Here is a 17,708-nt window from a genome sequence, read left to right on the forward strand (position 1 = left end):
CTGAAACACACTTGAAAACCCAAGGAACTTTATGCAACTTAGGGGTCATTGGACATGGGTGCAGGAGAGCCAGCAAACTGGTTGATGTTGCCACTGCAGAAGGGTATCAGCAGAAGTAGTCACATAGCCCATTTGTTGTGTCCATTACTATTAGACCAACACACTGTTTTTAATATACCCATATACCATGAGCTAACCGTGCAACTATGTACAAGTACACACTAAGATTTCCAGTTTTGTGAATTTATCTGAAAATTACAAAGTTTGACCAAATGATTTCAAAAGACACTTCTAGCTTCCAAATGTTATGTTTCTATAGTTATAACACAAAATGTCTCTTTCTTTTTACAAATGGGCCATGTCTAAGGCAGGCCTTCAAGCATTGCACTTCACTGAGTGGAGGGAGTGCATTTCTCACTGGGATGTTTCAAGGATGTTCAAAACGTCCATTGTGAAAATTTTCACTCTCAAGCAACCAAAACAGGTATAGAGCCAAAGCATGCTCATCTTGGGCCAGGCCTTGGCAGCAGGGGGTGAGAGGAGGGGTTCTGTGTGGCTGACCTTCCAGTATGGTTGGGAAGACAAAATATATGCAAATGAAACAAATGGTGAGTGTTCAGGGACTAAGTGGGTGAAGCTCACTATGCTTCAGTGATAGAGATTCTGGAAGCAGAGTTTTCCAAGGGGCTGCCCACTATTGGATTCTCTCTGCATTAAGTGGCTCCACAGTCTGTATATCCTTGCCCAGTGACCCAGCTGTCCCCAGGCCATGGGATTCTAAGGTCTAATATGAAAGGAAAGCTGAAATGATTGATGGCTTCCTGAGTCCATGCTTCCAAACTTACCCTGTGCCTTTGACTTTCCATCAGTCTCTAAGAGTCTCAGAAGCTGGAAGAAGACACTTGGGCCTTGGGACCAACAATATCTACTTTGGCAGCTTTGCTCTGTGACTGTGAAACTGTTTTATCACCACAGGTGATCCTTACAATCTTTATAACCCAGGCATTAAGGTCCAAGACAGACTTTGATAATGTGGCATGCTAACAAAGAAGCATCCATTCTACCTGGGCATTATAAAAGCCACTTTTTGGTTGGTAAAAGAGGTTTCCTTGGGACTTAGGGCCCTTAAACACATTTTCCATGCTATGCATTCTTTTCTGACATCTGCAAGAGGGTATTTCAAAGTGTGATGATGGGGAAGGTCGTATGTCTCAGGAGAGAGCATCATTTTAGGGGAAGGGACCAGAGTCTTTCCCAGTGATCTTACCATGTTCCCTAAACTTAATGCCACATCTATTCATCAAGGATAACCCTACATTTATCATAGGGCTTTCTCAAGATTTTTGTAAGGATTAAGTGAGGCATAACATAAGTAAATGTCTAAGACAATGCCTCCCAGCCAATATCCTTGATAGTCATCATTATTTATTAAGCAGAAAACATTTCTTGTTGATCACACAAGTATATGGTTTAAAAATTCAGTTCCAGGGTGCCTGAGTGGCTTAGTCGGTCAAGCGTCTGACTTCAGCTCAGGTAATGATCTTGCGGACCATGAGTTTGAGCCTGCGTCAGGCTCTGTGCTGACAGCTCAGACCTGGAGCCTGCTTCGGATTCTGTGTCTCCCTCTCTCTCTGCCCCTCCCCTCCTCATACTCTCTCTCAAAAAATAAATAAACATTTTTTTTAATTCAGTTCCAATTTAAGCACATCCATGTAATATTAAAACAGGGATTTATTTCCCTCAGGATGCAAAAGCAGAATGCAGTCTCCTGAATGGCAGGTTTCAGCAATAATGTGGCATGCCTGCCCTAGGTTGAACAGAAAGAATGAACCAGCACAGTCACCCTTGCTCAGAACCTCCTCCTATAGCCACAAGCAAAACCCAAATTTGTTTTCCTAAGCAGCCATTGTTTCCCTTAGAAACCTGTCATGAAATTGTGATGACTGACATTATAAAGACAGAATTTCAAATTAAAAGATTAACAAAAATCTTAGTAAACTATGATTTGCAATTCAAGGGGTGTTTCCATTTCAACTTATTCCCATCTCCACTCTGAGTAAATTGAGGTTTGAGAGAAAAGAAGGAAAGAGAAAGAAGGAACTTTTGTTTTCCTCCAATAATCTCTTTGCAGCTTTTGTTCATCAGCTCCTCCTGGGAACAACGGTGTGTTTAGATGGGAGAGCTTCTGTCACCATAGAAACACATGATAAAAGGTCCAGTTATTAAGGAGTAGGGTCTTCTGGTTGCCATAGGCAATGTCTCCCTAATGGATTTTCAAGGCTAGGGATGTGTTTATGGTCTGTGTGACTATTTATTTGTATCAAAGATTACAGCATGCTTTGTGTGATCTTTAGCATTTGCTTGCAGTTAGATTTTCCTTTCTTTTGTCTGTCTTCCACTTTGTAAAAACAAATTAATCTCCTAGAACATTATAAACACTGCACACCATCTTCAGTAAGGAATGTTGTCTGTTTTATAAAACCAAATTGTAGAAAAATAAAGCATCATTTCTTCATGTTCAATAGGTATAGGAAGAATGTCCTTTTAGCCCTTGCCCCTCCCCCTGAGATATTTAAGTCTAAGCTAGGTCCCTGAGAAGTAGAATCCCTGGATGCAGTAAATGGGAGGAAATCTTGGGAGACTGCCCAAATCAGACAGGGACTGCCCTCACTTTCTCTAAAAACTTCTGCTTCCATGGTGACTGGCAGGGTGGACAGGGTGCAGGTACTTATTTGTTCATTTATTCATTCACTCATTAATTCATTCAAAAAGCAATTATTGAGCATCCAGTATGTGTAAAGCCCCTGACAGACCATGAAGTGGACACAAGATTAACTCAACATTGTGTTGTTTCACATATGTTCTTGCAGAAAGAGTAATCCAAATCTGGGGATAGGTTTGGATACATAATATAGTTTTAAATGGCTTATACTACAGTAGTTTTCCTACAGATGACTAAGAAGTATATGCAGTAACTCAGAAATATGAAAAATAATGCCTATCTCTGGCCATATTGAAGATCTCCCTAACTTAGTGGTTACAGAAGAGTGGAAGATTCTTTCACATGACCAGGCAGTATTTAGGGCAGGCTAAACATTACTACGTCTCTTTAGTCACATTTCAATAAGATATTGTATTTGTTGTTAGAAGATGTTGACTGATTTTTGTGTTGTTTTGCCATCATCACACACCTTATGTTGTGTGAGTCTTCTGAGGGTCCTGAATGAGACCTCCAAGGAGCCAAAAGTACTTTGAGGTCTGTCTCTGCAGAGCATCCCTCAGAGGAGTTTGAGAGCTTGTTTTCTGGCAGCATGTCACCTGATCCCAAGAAGACCTTTGGAAGATGGGTTTGCTTCCCACTGTCATCACCTTCCCAGAGCCAAGATAGGGAAGAACCACCTACATGAACTTTACAAATGCAGTCATGACAAGTCACAATGACTACCTCCGGCCATGCTGCCTTAAAGATCAATACAGAGTACTATGGGGAATTCTGTTTGGGGAGACCTGAGAAAACATCAACACATTGTTGTGGTGATCTGTTTTAGGTCACTCTGGGATGTAGTTGTTCTCAAATAGTCTGACTAGAAGGCCCCAGCATGGTACATGCCATGCACATGTGACTGTGTTCTTCAAAGTGTGGGGTTGCATGGGGAACTGCCAGGCATGTCACACCCAAGCCACACTGAAGCAGTGAAAGTTCCCTGGGCTGGAGCACAAGAGATGGATGAGGGACCGACAGCGGGCATCAGAGAACCATCTATGGCATATGAATGATAACCCACAGCAAACAGGTGGTGACTGCCAGTGTGCATGGTGAAGAGTGCCACAATGGGATTCATCCTGGGTTTTGTGACATGAAACCAGCTTATGATCAGAACTTTTAGAAAACTTCATAATTCAGTCTCTAAAGAGGGAGATCTGAGACCAGCTTTCAACAATTTAAAATATTCTCACAAAGTATATTAAGTGAAGAAAGCAAGTTGTAAAACAGCATAAGTTCTATGCAACCATTTTGTTTAAATTAGAAAGAGGAATAAAAAAGAGTACGTGGCTTATAAATACAAAAACAAACACAAACAAGGAAAACAAAATAAAACAAGCATCTCTGAAATGAACAACTAGTGGAGTGAGGAAATGGGAACAGCCAAGGGGAGACTCTCAGACACCCTTTCCATATTTTTGACACATGAATCATGTTAATGAACTACTATTAAATCTTAAGTAAAGCACTTTTAAAATCTAAATTCATATTGTATGAGTAGGTACAGATGAGGAAGCTACAGATCCAAGAAGTGAAGTCAATCTCTGAGGCCACACCGCTCATTGACAGGCATGATGAGATATGCAGCTTCAGCTGGCTTCCCCAGATGAACTCCTACAGAGCTGCTACACACTGCCTCACTCTACCCATGCCTTGGTCCCCATTGGAGCAGAAAATTGCTGCTACCCTCCTTCTCATTGTACCATATTTAAGTTGCTACTATGTAGTACATGGTATTGTGGTTTCCTGATGATATAATATCTGTCTTCGCATTAAGTATTCCCTTAGAAAGAGCCTAGTATTTATTATTGAATTTAATTTTCACCAAATGTAATAAAGTAGTTCTTAATTCTCCCATTAAAAAATTGAAGATAAGAGTGACTGAAATGGACTGAAAGTTTGTGTCCACCCAAAATTCATATGTAGAAACCCTACCTCTCAATATGATAAGATTTGGAGGTGGAAAATTTAGGAGGTAGTGAGGTCATGGGAGTGGAGTCCCCATGATGGATTAGAGTCCTTATAAGCAGAGGAAGAGACCAGAGCCCTTTATCGTTCCACCAAATGAGGATACATACAACAATATAATCTTCACCAGGAACCTAATCAGCTAGCACCTTGATCTCAGACTTCCCAACCTCCAGAATTGTGGAAAATAAATATCTGTTGTTTAAACCACCTAATCTGTGGCATTTTAATATAGCAGCCCAAGCTACTCTGACACATTTAAGTCAGCATAAGGTCACACAGCTCTTGAGCCTCAGAATTGGATCTGAGTTTAAATAACAGATTCCAGTGTTTATAGCAGCACTCTCAACAATAGCCAAATTATGGAAAGAGCCTAAATGTCCATCAACTGATGAATGGATAAAGAAATTGTGGTTTATATACACAATGGAGTACTATGTGGCAATGAGAAAGAATGGAATATGGCCCTTTGTAACAACGTGGACAGAACTGGAGAATGTTATACTAAGTGAAATAAGCCATACAGAGAAAGACAGATACCATACGTTTTCACTCTTATGTGGATCCTGAGAAACTTAAGAGGAACCCATGGGGGAGGGGAAGGAAAAAAAAAAGAGAGGTTACAGTGGAAGAGAGCCAAAGCATAAGAGACTCTTAAAAAATGAGAACAAACTGAGGACTGATGGGGAGTGGGAGGGAGGGAAGGGTGGGTGATGGGTATTGAAGAGGGTATCTTTTGGGATGAGCACTGGGTGTTGTATGGAAACCAATTTGACAATAAATTTCATATATTTAAAAAAAAGCTGTATCACTCTCTGGGCAAGTGTGTAAATCATCATTAAATAAATAAATAAATAAATAACAGATTCCAAATCCCACATTTCCCTCTACATGGTGCTCTTTCCTTACAAGACTGCAAATATGTTAATCTTTGTTTTACCAACACTCTCTAATGCCTGGCAAAAGATACCGGCTGCTATTGTTGTCTGCATGGAAACTGAGGGCAAATTTATGCTGAAGCATATCGATGGAAAATTGTCTTGGAGGTATTTGACAACACTTTCATGATTTTTCTAGCAAGATGACTGTGATGGTCTTAACATTATCTGGCAAAGTTAGATCCTTTCCTGAAATCAGATCTGGGATCCCAAAATAGAGAGATGGATCCATAATCTTAACTAAATTCACCAACTCTAAGAACATTTTTGAAACCAAACCACTTTCCCCTCTAGCACTCCAAGAGATAGAGCCAAAGACTCATTTAATGGTGCTATATCTAAAATCATAATCAGTTCTGGAATGGCTGCCCTTAGGACTGCTGCTGTCTACAGTAAAACAGTGTGCTTTACCCACATGCCTTAGCTGTGCACTTCCAGTGTTTGTGTTTCAAATGATAAACCTGCCTGAAGGGACCATAATGAAGTCTTTTTTTCTTTTCTTTCATTAAAGGAACTCAAGTGCACCCAGTCTCTGGGAGCTTTCCTACTTTTTGTTTTACTCCCAGACCAACACTTTACAAAGCATCTAGTGCATTGCATATAGCACATTTATAAATAGGTGCACCGATCCCATCCCCCATGTTGGAAAACACAGACCTTCAAGAGACATCAAAATGTTAGACTCCAGACAAAATACCAATTTTCACCCTGATTTCTGTCTGTCTATATCATACTTGGAAAAGTGTAGTTTAGTGCACACCTAATGGCTGGCCAAAGTCCTTGAGCACAGCCCATTTCACAGCACTTAGCTCCTAATTGAAATTTCACAGTACAATACTTAAGACATAACTCCAAATTGCATTGCCATTTAAGCAAATGTGTTTTCCTACCCATTTAACTGTTTGTGACTTCCTTTCAACCATATGCTTCTTATGATTTGCTGTTGGTCACTGTTGCAATTAAGACCTTCAGTATTTATTTGAGGATATTCTAGAATGTCCTATTTCTCTGTGAAGTAAATTTAACCCAGTAGTGTATTAATAGCCTCACCCAATTGTGTGCCTTTGGAAAGAAAGAGAACATTTCCATCCTCAGAGGAGATACTAGTTCTTGGCTCTCCCTATCACAGACTTTTCCAAACTATCAGTCCTTATTGGTTTCCTTACTTGTTCTCTCAAGCCTGATTCTAATATGAAATCGTGTAGGAATTCAATTCCACAGATAAGAAATACAAGCAGCATTTATATAATATTTGAAAACATAGAAGTCTGTTAATAGAATACAGTAGCAATCCTTTTCTTTCTAGACAGATTTTAAAATTTTATTCTTTCAAATAAGCAAAAGCATAGAATAGTATAATGAATTTCTCATAAACCCATGTTCCAGCTTCAACAATTATCAGTATTTTGTTAATCTCAGTTCATCAACAACACCCACCCTCATTTTTATTTGTTTAATTTTGTGCTAGATTGCTTGCTAGAGAATTTTAGAGATATGCCATATCATGCCATAACTTCACTGAACTCAATATGTCTCTGATAATGGCTTCTTTTTAATATTACCACCATGACATAATTACATTTAACAGAATTAACAGTATGTCCTTAACCTCATCTAACACCTAGTCCATATTTAAATTTTCCCAGTTGTCTCAAAGATGTCCCTCTATCTTTGTATGAAGTTTGGATGTTTTGAATCAGGACATAAATAGATCTACTTATTGCTTTTTTAAATATAACTATTCTTTTATCACATGAGTCCTCCATCCCTTTTCCTCCAGACCTTCCTTGGATCTGTGGGTGAACCTGGTCTCTGAAGTACCCACCCCTTCCCCCAATCCATTGGAGAAGTGGTTTCTCTGTAAGGTCATGCAATTATTCATCTATGTCTATCCTCTATATTCCCTGATAATTGGTGATAGGTTTGATGGCCTTCTCCTTTCAGGTAGCTTGTTAACAGAAATAGAGATCCTGACTCATTGAACTGCATGACTTACAGGCCTCTCACTTTATCTTCCATCTGATACCTGAGTCTTCTCTACAGTGTGGCTTCCTGGGTGCTTGTCTGGAATCAGACATTGTTTAACCACTTCTTGAATAAATAGGGAGACTTACTCTTCTGAAACATAGCTAAGAAAGAGAATTGGGAAAGAAAGAGAGACTTAAAAAGGGCCCTGTCCAAATCCCAAGGCCCATACAACTCAACTCCTAAAACATCACATTGAAGATTCTTAGTCATGAGGTAGAGCCAGAGACTGATAAAATGGATTGTAAATGAGGCCCTCATAAAATGAAATTTGCTTAATGTGGAAGTCAAGAACCTGGACAGAACCCCTCAAGGGTTTAGGTGGGACCACCAGCAGCTTTTTCAGTTTGCCCATTGAGGTACTGAGGTAGTTTTGAAGCTGGCAAGAAGAAACAAAGCATCCACTCCCCTTGCAACTAAATTTCTCTTCTAAAATAAGGAGATTGAGGGGCACCTAGGTGGCTCAGTCAGTTAAGCATTGGACTCTTGGTTTTGGCTCAGGTCATGATCTCATAGTTCATTAGATGGAGCCCTGAACTGGGGTCCACACTGACAAAACAGAGCTTGCATCAGATTTCTCTCTCCCTCTTTCTCTGCCTCCCTGGCTTTAAATAAATAAATAAATGGAAATTGATCTTGAACATTTTGTATTCATTTCTGGAGAGCTTTGTGATTATGACTGAATGACTCTAATTCCTGATAGCAGATTTCTCCACACAATTGGCTCTGACAAGGTTGAGGCCAAGCCCTGCATGTGGGGGACTCACTGATAAAGCAGCTTTTGGGGATCTTTTATCCACTAGCAGCTGACCTGTTTTTGAGAAAACATATCCTTAAACATCCATACTTTTTGTTTTCAAATTCTACTGTCATTTATTTTTTAAATCTCTGCTAACACAGAGTCATTTCTCCCTCCATTGTTTCCTTTGGTTCACTTATGCTCATCTCTGTCCCAGACTAGTCAATCCATAATTTAATCTGCTGAAGCAGAACTTTTTTTCCATCATATCATTCACAAATTTGAGGCATTTAAAATGAGGGTTTCTAAATTATTCATGAAAATGTAGAACAGGACAAGGCCAACAACTGAGCTCTGAAGCCCTCCAGTGGGACTTCCCAAAACAGATCCTGATCCAGTAACCAGCAGCCTGAGGAATCATCATTTTCTAGTGGTCAATACATGTCATTTAGCCCAGCTTCCAATTGCCCTTTATCTCAACTTCGTCAACAGAATACTTGGAAATACTTTACAAAAAGCTCAGTTGTGTATTTCATACACTCTGGTAGTTACTAGTCCAAGAAACTAATCTTTTTTTATTAAAAAAAAAAAAAGTAAAAATAAACTCATTTCACTGTGGAACTCAGTATCATATACTTGTTTCCTTAGGTGTCCTTCTAGTTTCTCCTTGTTGTTGAATGAAAATTCAAATGTGGATTGTTCTCCTCTTCCTGGGAAATTCCTGCCATGAGATTTTTGTCTCTTTTGTCTCTGAATCTTTTAAAATATGTCCTCCTAGGATCTCATGCACATGAATGACTCTCACACACCTATCCTTGTTGGTACACTGACAATACACACCTCACAAAATTAATTTCAAAATGGATTGTATATCTAAATGTAATGCAAAAGTATACATCTCCTAAAAGATAATATTGGAGACTATTTAGATGACCTTGGCTGATAACATTTTAGGTACTACACCAAAGGTACAATCTATGAAAACAAAAATAATTCAAAAGTTGTACTTAAATGAAATTTAAAACTTCTGCTCTATGGAAGATGCTGACAAAAGAATGGGCAGGCTAGCCATAGACCGTGAGAAAATAATTGTAAAACACAAATCTGATAAAGAATTGTTATTTCAAATGTACTAAGAAAATTTAAAACTCAATAATAAGAAAATGAACAACCTGATTTAAAAATGGGCAAAAAATCTGACCAGACACCAAGGAAGATATACATATGGCAAATAAGCATATGAAAAGATGCTCAACATCATATGTCAGTATGGAATTTCAAATTAAAACAAGATACCACTACACCCCCATTAAAATGGATAAAATCCAAAACACTGACAACACCAAATGCTGGCAAAGATGTGGAGCACAGGAACTCTCATTCTTCACTGGAGAGAATGCAGAATGGCATAACTACTTTATAAGACAGTTTGGCAGCTTCTTACAAAACCAAACATACTTTTTCCATGTGTTCCAACAACCACACTCCTTGCTTTTCACCCAAATGAGTTGGAACCTTATGTTCACATAAAAACCAGCACATGGATGTTTAGAACAACTTTATTCATAATTGCAGAAACTTTAAAGCAACATGTTCTTTAGTAGGTGAAGAGGTAAATAAGCTATAGTATATCTAAGCAGTAAAATATTATTCAAGACTAAAAAGAAATTAGTTATGAAGTCACAAAAAGACATTGAGGAAGCTTAAAGGCATATTACTAAGTGAAATAGGCCAATCTGAAAAAGCCACATAGCATATGATTTCAACCTTAATCAGTCAGAGGAAGACAAATATCATATGACTTCATTCATATGTGGAACTTAAGATACAAAACATAAAAACATAGGGGAAGGGAAGCAAAAATAATATAAAAACAGAGAGGGAGAAAAAACACAAGAGACTCTTAAATATAGAGAAGAAACTGAGAGTTGCTGGAGGGGTTTGGGGAAGGGAGATGAGCTAAATGGGCAAGGGGCATTAAGGAGGACACTTGTTCGGATAAACACTGGGTGTTTATGTAGGGGATGAATCACTGGATTCTATTCCTGAAATTGTTATTACATTATATGGTAACTAACTTGGACATAAATTTGTAAATAAATAAATAAATAAATAAATAACTTATGTACACACACACACACACACACACACAATCATCTCTAATTCACCTGTTCTTCCCCACCCTTCCTGCAACCTGGCAATCACTGATCTGTAGTCCTGCCTATTTCTTGAATGTCATGTAGCTGGAATCACTAGTTGGCTTCTATCTAGATTGGCCTGTTTCATTTAGCAATATGCATTTAATGTGCCCCATGTCTTTTTGTGACTTGATAGCTTGTTTCTTCTTAGAGCTGAATAATATTTCATTGTATGGATATACTACAGTTTTTTTAATCCATTCATCTATTTAAAGACGTTTCTATACAATGGGACATTATTCAGCCAAGAGAAATGAAATCCTGCCATTTGCGGCAACATGGATGAAGCTTAAAGGCATTATGCTAAGTGAAATAAGTCATACAGAGAAAGACAAATGCTGCATAATGTCACTTATATGTGGAATCTTAAAAAGCCAAACTCATAAGAACAGAGGGTATAGAGTCATGGTTACCAGGAACTGTGTGGGTGTGTAAAGGGAAAAGGAGCGTGTGGTGGGGAAGAGGGTGGAGAGGTGTTAGTCAAAAAGCACAAACTTCCAGTTATAAGATGAATTAGTTCTGAAGATGTAATGCAAAGTTACTATAGTTAATAATACTGTATTATATGCTTGAAATTTGAAAGTAAATCTTAACTGTTCTCACCACAAAAAGAAATGGTAACTATGTGACATGGTGAAGGTGTTAGCTAATTCTATGGTGGCAATCATTTTGAAATATATAAATGTATCAAATCACATTGTATGCCCTAAACTTACAAAATGTCATATGTCAATTATATCTCAAAAAAGCTGGAAAAATAAAACAAAAATTAATTTAAAAAAGAAAGATTTCAGTTTCTTCCAGTTTGGGGCAATTATGAGTAAAGCTGCTATAGACGTTTTTGTACACGTTTTTATGTGGACATACGTTTTCAACTCAGCTGAGTAGATACTTAGGAGCATGATTGCTATATAATATAAGATTGTTTTGATTGGTGACAAACTATCCAACTGTCTTCCTGAGTTGTTGTACTTTATATTCCCACTACCAGTGACAATTCCTGCTTCTCTGCATCCTTGCCAACATTAGATTCTATCAGTGTTTTGGATTTTACCATTCTAATGGTTTTGTAGTGGTATCTCTTAATTTTAACTTATCTTTTAATGTTTTAATTGGCAATTCCTTAATGACATACAATGTTGAGCACTTTTTCATATGCTTATTTACCATCTGTATATTGTATTACTTTGCCAGGGCTGCCGTAACAAAATATCACAGACGGGTTGGCTTTGACAACAGAAATTATTTTCCACAGTTCTAGAGGCTTACAAGTCTGAAATCAAGGTATTGGCAGGTTTAATTTCTTCTGAGGCCTCTTTCCTTGGCTTGCAGGCCACCTTCTCACCGTGTTCCCGTGGTTTTTCTCTGTGCACGTACACATTACATCCAAATCTCCTTTTCTTATAAGGGCACCAGTCACCTTGGTTAGGGCTCACCCTAAAAACTTTAACTTAACTTAATTACTTCTTAAAGACCTTGTCTCCAGGGGTGCCTGGGTGGCTCAGTCATTAAGCCTCCAACTTCAGCACAGGTCAGAATCTCAGTTTGTGAGTTCAAGCCCTGAATCAGGCTCTGTGCTGACAGTTCAGATTGTGGAACCTGCTTTGGATTCTGTGTCTCCCTCTCTCTCTGCCCCTCCCCCACTCGTGCTCTGTCCCTCTCTCTCTCTCTCTCAAAAGTAAATAAACATAAAAAACAATTTAAGACTTTATCTCCAAATCAGGTTATATTCTGAGGTACTGATAGTTAGGGCTTAAATACACACATTTTAAGGAACATAATTCAGCTCATTCATAATTCAACTGCTTTGGTGAGGTATCCGTTCAGATCTTTTGCCTATTTTTAATATGATTTTGTGTATTTTTGATATAAGATCTTTATCTGATATGTATTTTGTAAATATTTTCTCCAAGTCTGTGCCTTGCCTTATTATTCTCTTAACAGAGCCTTTTATAGACCAGAAGATTTTAATTTTAATATACTTGTACTTTTATATTTTTTTCACTCACAGATTGTGCTTTTTGTGTTGTATCTAAAAATCCATCACCAGAGGGAGGGAAGATGGCGGCGTAGGAGGACGCTGGGCTCACAGCACGTCCTGCCGATCACTTAGATTCCACCTACACCTGCCTAAATAACCCAGAAAACCACCAGAGGATTAGCAGAACAGAGTCTCCGGAGCCAGCGCAGACGAGTGGCCCACGGAAGAGGGTAGGAAGGGCGGTGAGGCGGTGCGCGCTCCACGGACTAGCGGGAGGGAGCCGGGGCGGAGGGGCGGCCTGCCAGCCAAGCAGAGCCCCTGAGTCTGGCTGGCAAAAGCGGAGGGGCCTGAAGGACTGTGTTCCGACAGCAAGCGCGACTTAGCGTCTGGGAGGACATAAGTTAACAGCTCTGCTAAGAAAGCGGGAAGGCTGGAGGACAAAGGGAGGGAGAGCTGCTGAGCCCCCAGACGGCAGAGCTCAGCTTGGCGGGGAACAAAGGCGCTCGCCAGCGCCATCTCCCCTGCCCATCCCCCAGCCAAAATCCCAAAGGGAACCAGTTCCTGCCAGGGAACTTGCTCGCTCAGCACAAACACCCAACTCTGTGCTTCTGTGGAGCCAAACCTCCGGCAGCGGATCTGAATCCCTCCCGCTGCCACAGGGCCCCTCCTGAAGTGGATCACCTAAGGAGAAGCGAGCTAAGCCTGCCCCTCCTGCCCCTGTGCACCTTGCCTACCCACCCCAGCTAATACGCCAGATCCCCAGCAACACAAGCCTGGCAGTGTGCAAGTAGCCCAGACTGCCAGGCCACCCCACAGTGAATCCCGCCCCTAGGAGAGGGGAAGAGAAGGCACACACCAGTCTGACTGTGGCCCCAGTGGTGGGCTGGGGGCAAACATCAGGTCGGACTGCGACCCCGCCCACCAACTCCAGTTATACACCACAGCACAGGGGAAGTGCCCTGCAGGTCCTCACCACTCCAGGGACTATCCAAAATGACAAAACGGAAGAATTCCCCTCAGAAGAATCTCCAGGAAATAACAACAGCGAATGAACTGATCAAAAAGGATTTAAATAATATAACAGAAAGTGAATTTAGAATAATAGTCATAAAATTAATCGCTGGGCTTGAAAACAGTATACAGGACAGGAGAGAATCTCTTGCCACAGAGATCAAGGGACTAAGGAACAGTCACGAGGAGCTGAAAAGCGCTTTAAACGAAATGCAAAACAAAATGGAAACGACGACGGCTCGGATTGAAGAGGCAGAGGAGAGAATAGGTGAACTAGAAGATAAAGTTATGGAAAAAGAGGAAGCTGAGAGAAAGAGAGATAAAAAAATCCAGGAGTATGAGGGAAAAATTAGAGAACTAAGTGATACACTAAAAAGAAATAATATACGCATAATTGGTATCCCAGAGGAGGAAGAGAGAGGGAAAGGTGCTGAAGGAGTACTTGAAGAAATTATAGCTGAGAACTTCCCTGAACTGGGGAAGGAAAAAGGCATTGAAATCCAAGAGGCATAGAGAACTCCCTTCAGACGTAACTTGAATCGATCTTCTGCACGACATATCATAGTGAAACTGGCAAAGTACAAGGATAAACAGAAAATTCTGAAAGCAGCAAGGGATAAACGTGCCCTCACATATAAAGGGAGACCTATAAGACTCGTGACTGATCTCTCTTTTGAAACTTGGCAGGCCAGAAAGGATTGGCACGATATCTTCAGTGTGCTAAACAGAAAAAATATGCAGCCGAGAATCCTTTATCCAGCAAGTCTGTCATTTAGAATAGAAGGAGAGATAAAGGTCTTCCCAAACAAACAAAAACTGAAGGAATTTGTCACCACGAAACCAGCCCTACAAGAGATCCTAAGGGGGACCCTGTGAGACAAAGTACCAGAGACATCACTACAAGCATAAAACATACAGACATCACAATGACTCTAAACCCGTATCTTTCTATAATAACACTGAATGTAAATGGATTAAATGCGCCAACCAAAAGACATAGGCTATCAGAATGGATAAAAAAAGAAGACCCATCTATTTGCTGTCTACAAGAGACTCATTTTAGACCTGAAGACACCTTTAGATTGAGAGTGAGGGGATGGAGAACTATTTATCATGCTACTGGAAGCCAAAAGAAAGCTGGAGTAGCCATACTTATATCAGACAAACTAGACTTTAAATTAAAGGCTGTAACAAGAGATGAAGAAGGGCATTATATAATAATCACAGGGTCTATCCATCAGGAAGAGCTAACTATTATAAATGTCTATGCGCCAAATACCGGAGCCCCCAGATATATAAAACAATTACTCATAAACATAAGCAACCTTATTGATAAGAATGTGGTCATTGCAGGGGACTTTAACACCCCACTTACAGAAATGGATAGATCATCTAGACACACAGTCAATAAAGAAACAAGGGCCCTGAATGATACATTGGATCAGATGGACTTGACAGATATATTTAGAACTCTGCATCCCAAAGCAACAGAATATACTTTCTTCTCGAGTGCACATGGAACATTCTCCAAGATAGATCATATACTGGGTCACAAAACAGCCCTTCATAAGTTTACAAGAATTGAAATTATACCATGCACACTTTCAGACCACAATGCTATGAAGCTTGAAATCAACCACAGGAAAAAGTCTGGAAAACCTCCAAAAGCATGGAGGTTAAAGAACACCCTACTAACGAATGAGTGGGTCAACCAGGCAATTAGAGAAGAAATTAAAAAATATATGGAAACAAACGAAAATGAAAATACAACAATCCAAACGCTTTGGGATGCAGTGAAGGCAGTCCTGAGAGGAAAATACATTGCAATCCAGGCCTATCTCAAGAAACAAGAAAAATCCCAAATACAAAATCTAACAGCACACCTAAAGGAAATAGAAGCAGAACAGCAAAGGCAGCCTAAACCCAGCAGAAGAAGAGAAATAATAAAGATCAGAGCAGAAATAAACAATATAGACCCTAAAAAAACTGTAGAGCAGATTAACGAAACCAAGAGTTGGTTTTTTGAAAACATAAACAAAATTGACAAACCTCTAGCCAGGCTTCTCAAAAAGAAAAGGGAGATGACCCAAATAGATAAAATCATGAATGAAAATGGAATTATTACAACCAATCCCTCAGAGATACAAACAATTATCAGGGAATACTATGAAAAATTATATGCCAACAAATTGGACAACCTGGAAGAAATGGACAAATTCCTAAACACCCACACTCTTCCAAAACTCAATCAGGAGGAAAGAGAAAGCTTGAACAGACCCATAACCAGCGAAGAAATTGAATCGGTTATCAAAAATCTCCCAACAAATAAGAGTCCAGGACCAGATGGCTTCCCAGGGGAGTTCTACCAGACGTTTAAAGCAGAGATAATACCTATCCTTCTCAAGCTATTCCAAGAAATAGAAAGGGAAGGAAAACTTCCAGACTCATTCTATGAAGCCAGTATTACTTTGATTCCTAAACCAGACAGAGACCCAGTAAAAAAAGAGAACTACAGGCCAATATCCCTGATGAATATGGATGCAAAAATTCTCAATAAGATAATAGCAAATCGAATTCAACAGCATATAAAAAGAATTATTCACCATGATCAAGTGGGATTCATTCCTGGGATGCAGGGCTGGTTCAACATTCGCAAATCAATCAACATGATACATCACATTAACAAAAAAAAAAAGAGAAGAACCATATGATCCTGTCAATCGATGCAGAAAAGGCCTTTGACAAAATCCAGCACCCTTTCTTAATAAAAACCCTTGAGAAAGTCGGGATAGAAGGAACATACTTAAAGATCATAAAAGCCATTTATGAAAAGCCCACAGCTAACATCATCCTCAACGGGGAAAAACTGGGAGCTTTTTCCCTGAGATCAGGAACACGACAGGGATGCCCACTCTCACTGCTGTTGTTTAACATAGTGCCGGAAGTTCTAGCATCAGCAATCAGACAACAAAAGGAAATCAAAGGCATCAAAATTGGCAAAGATGAAGTCAAGCTTTCGCTTTTTGCAGATGACATGATAGTATACATGGAAAATCCGATAGACTCCACCAAAAGTCTGCTAGAACTGATACATGAATTCAGCAAAGTTGCAGGATACAAAATCAATGTACAGAAATCAGTTGCATTCTTATACACTCACAATGAAGCAACAGAAAGACAAATAAAGAAACTGATCCCATTCACAATTGCACCAAGAAACATAAAATACCTAGGAATAAACCTAACCAAAGATGTAAAAGATCTGTATGCTGAAAACTATAGAAAGCTTATGAAGGTAATTGAAGAAGATATAAAGAAATGGAAAGACATTCCCTGCTCATGGATTGGAAGAATAAATATTGTCAAAATGTCAATACTACCCAAAGCTATCTACACATTCAATGCAATCCCAATCAAAATTGCACCAGCATTCTTCTCGAAACTAGAACAAGCAATCCTAAAATTCATATGGAACCACAAAAGATCCCGAATAGCGAAAGTAATTTTGAAGAAGAAGACCAAAGCAGGAGGCATCACAATCCCAGACTTTAGCCTCTACTACAAAGCTGTAATCATCAAGACAGCATGGTATTGGCATAAAAACAGACACATAGACCAATGGAATAGAATAGAAACCCCAGAACTAGACCCACAAATGTATGGCCAACTCATCTTTGACAAAGCAGGAAAGAACATCCAATGGAAAAAAGACAGTCTCTTTAACAAATGGTGCTGGGGGAACTGGACAGCATCATGCAAGAAGGTTGAAACTAGACCACTTTCTCACACCATTCACAAAAATAAACTCAAAATGGATAAAGGACCTGAATGTGAGACAGGAAACCATCAAAACCTTAGAGGAGAAAGCAGGAAAAGACCTCTCTGACCTCAGCCGTAGCAATCTCTTACTCGACACATCCCCAAAGGCAAGGGAATTAAAAGCAAAAGTGAATTACTGGGACCTTATGAAGATAAAAAGCTTCTGCACAGCAAAGGAAACAACCAACAAAACTAAAAGGCAACCAACGGAATGGGAAAAGATATTTGCAAATGACATATCAGACAAAGGGCTAGTATCCAAAAT

General features: G+C 39.5%; 1 pseudogene; it reads left to right on the top strand.

Moving 5' to 3' along the window:
- Positions 1-358: 358 nt before the first annotated feature.
- LOC125910404 (E3 ubiquitin-protein transferase MAEA-like) overlaps positions 359-17,708 on the top strand; it is a 53,415-nt pseudogene continuing 36,065 nt past the window's right edge.

The sequence above is a fragment of the Panthera uncia genome (genome assembly GCF_023721935.1).
Source record: "Panthera uncia isolate 11264 chromosome B3 unlocalized genomic scaffold, Puncia_PCG_1.0 HiC_scaffold_1, whole genome shotgun sequence".
In the NCBI taxonomy this organism is placed as follows: domain Eukaryota; kingdom Metazoa; phylum Chordata; class Mammalia; order Carnivora; family Felidae; genus Panthera; species Panthera uncia.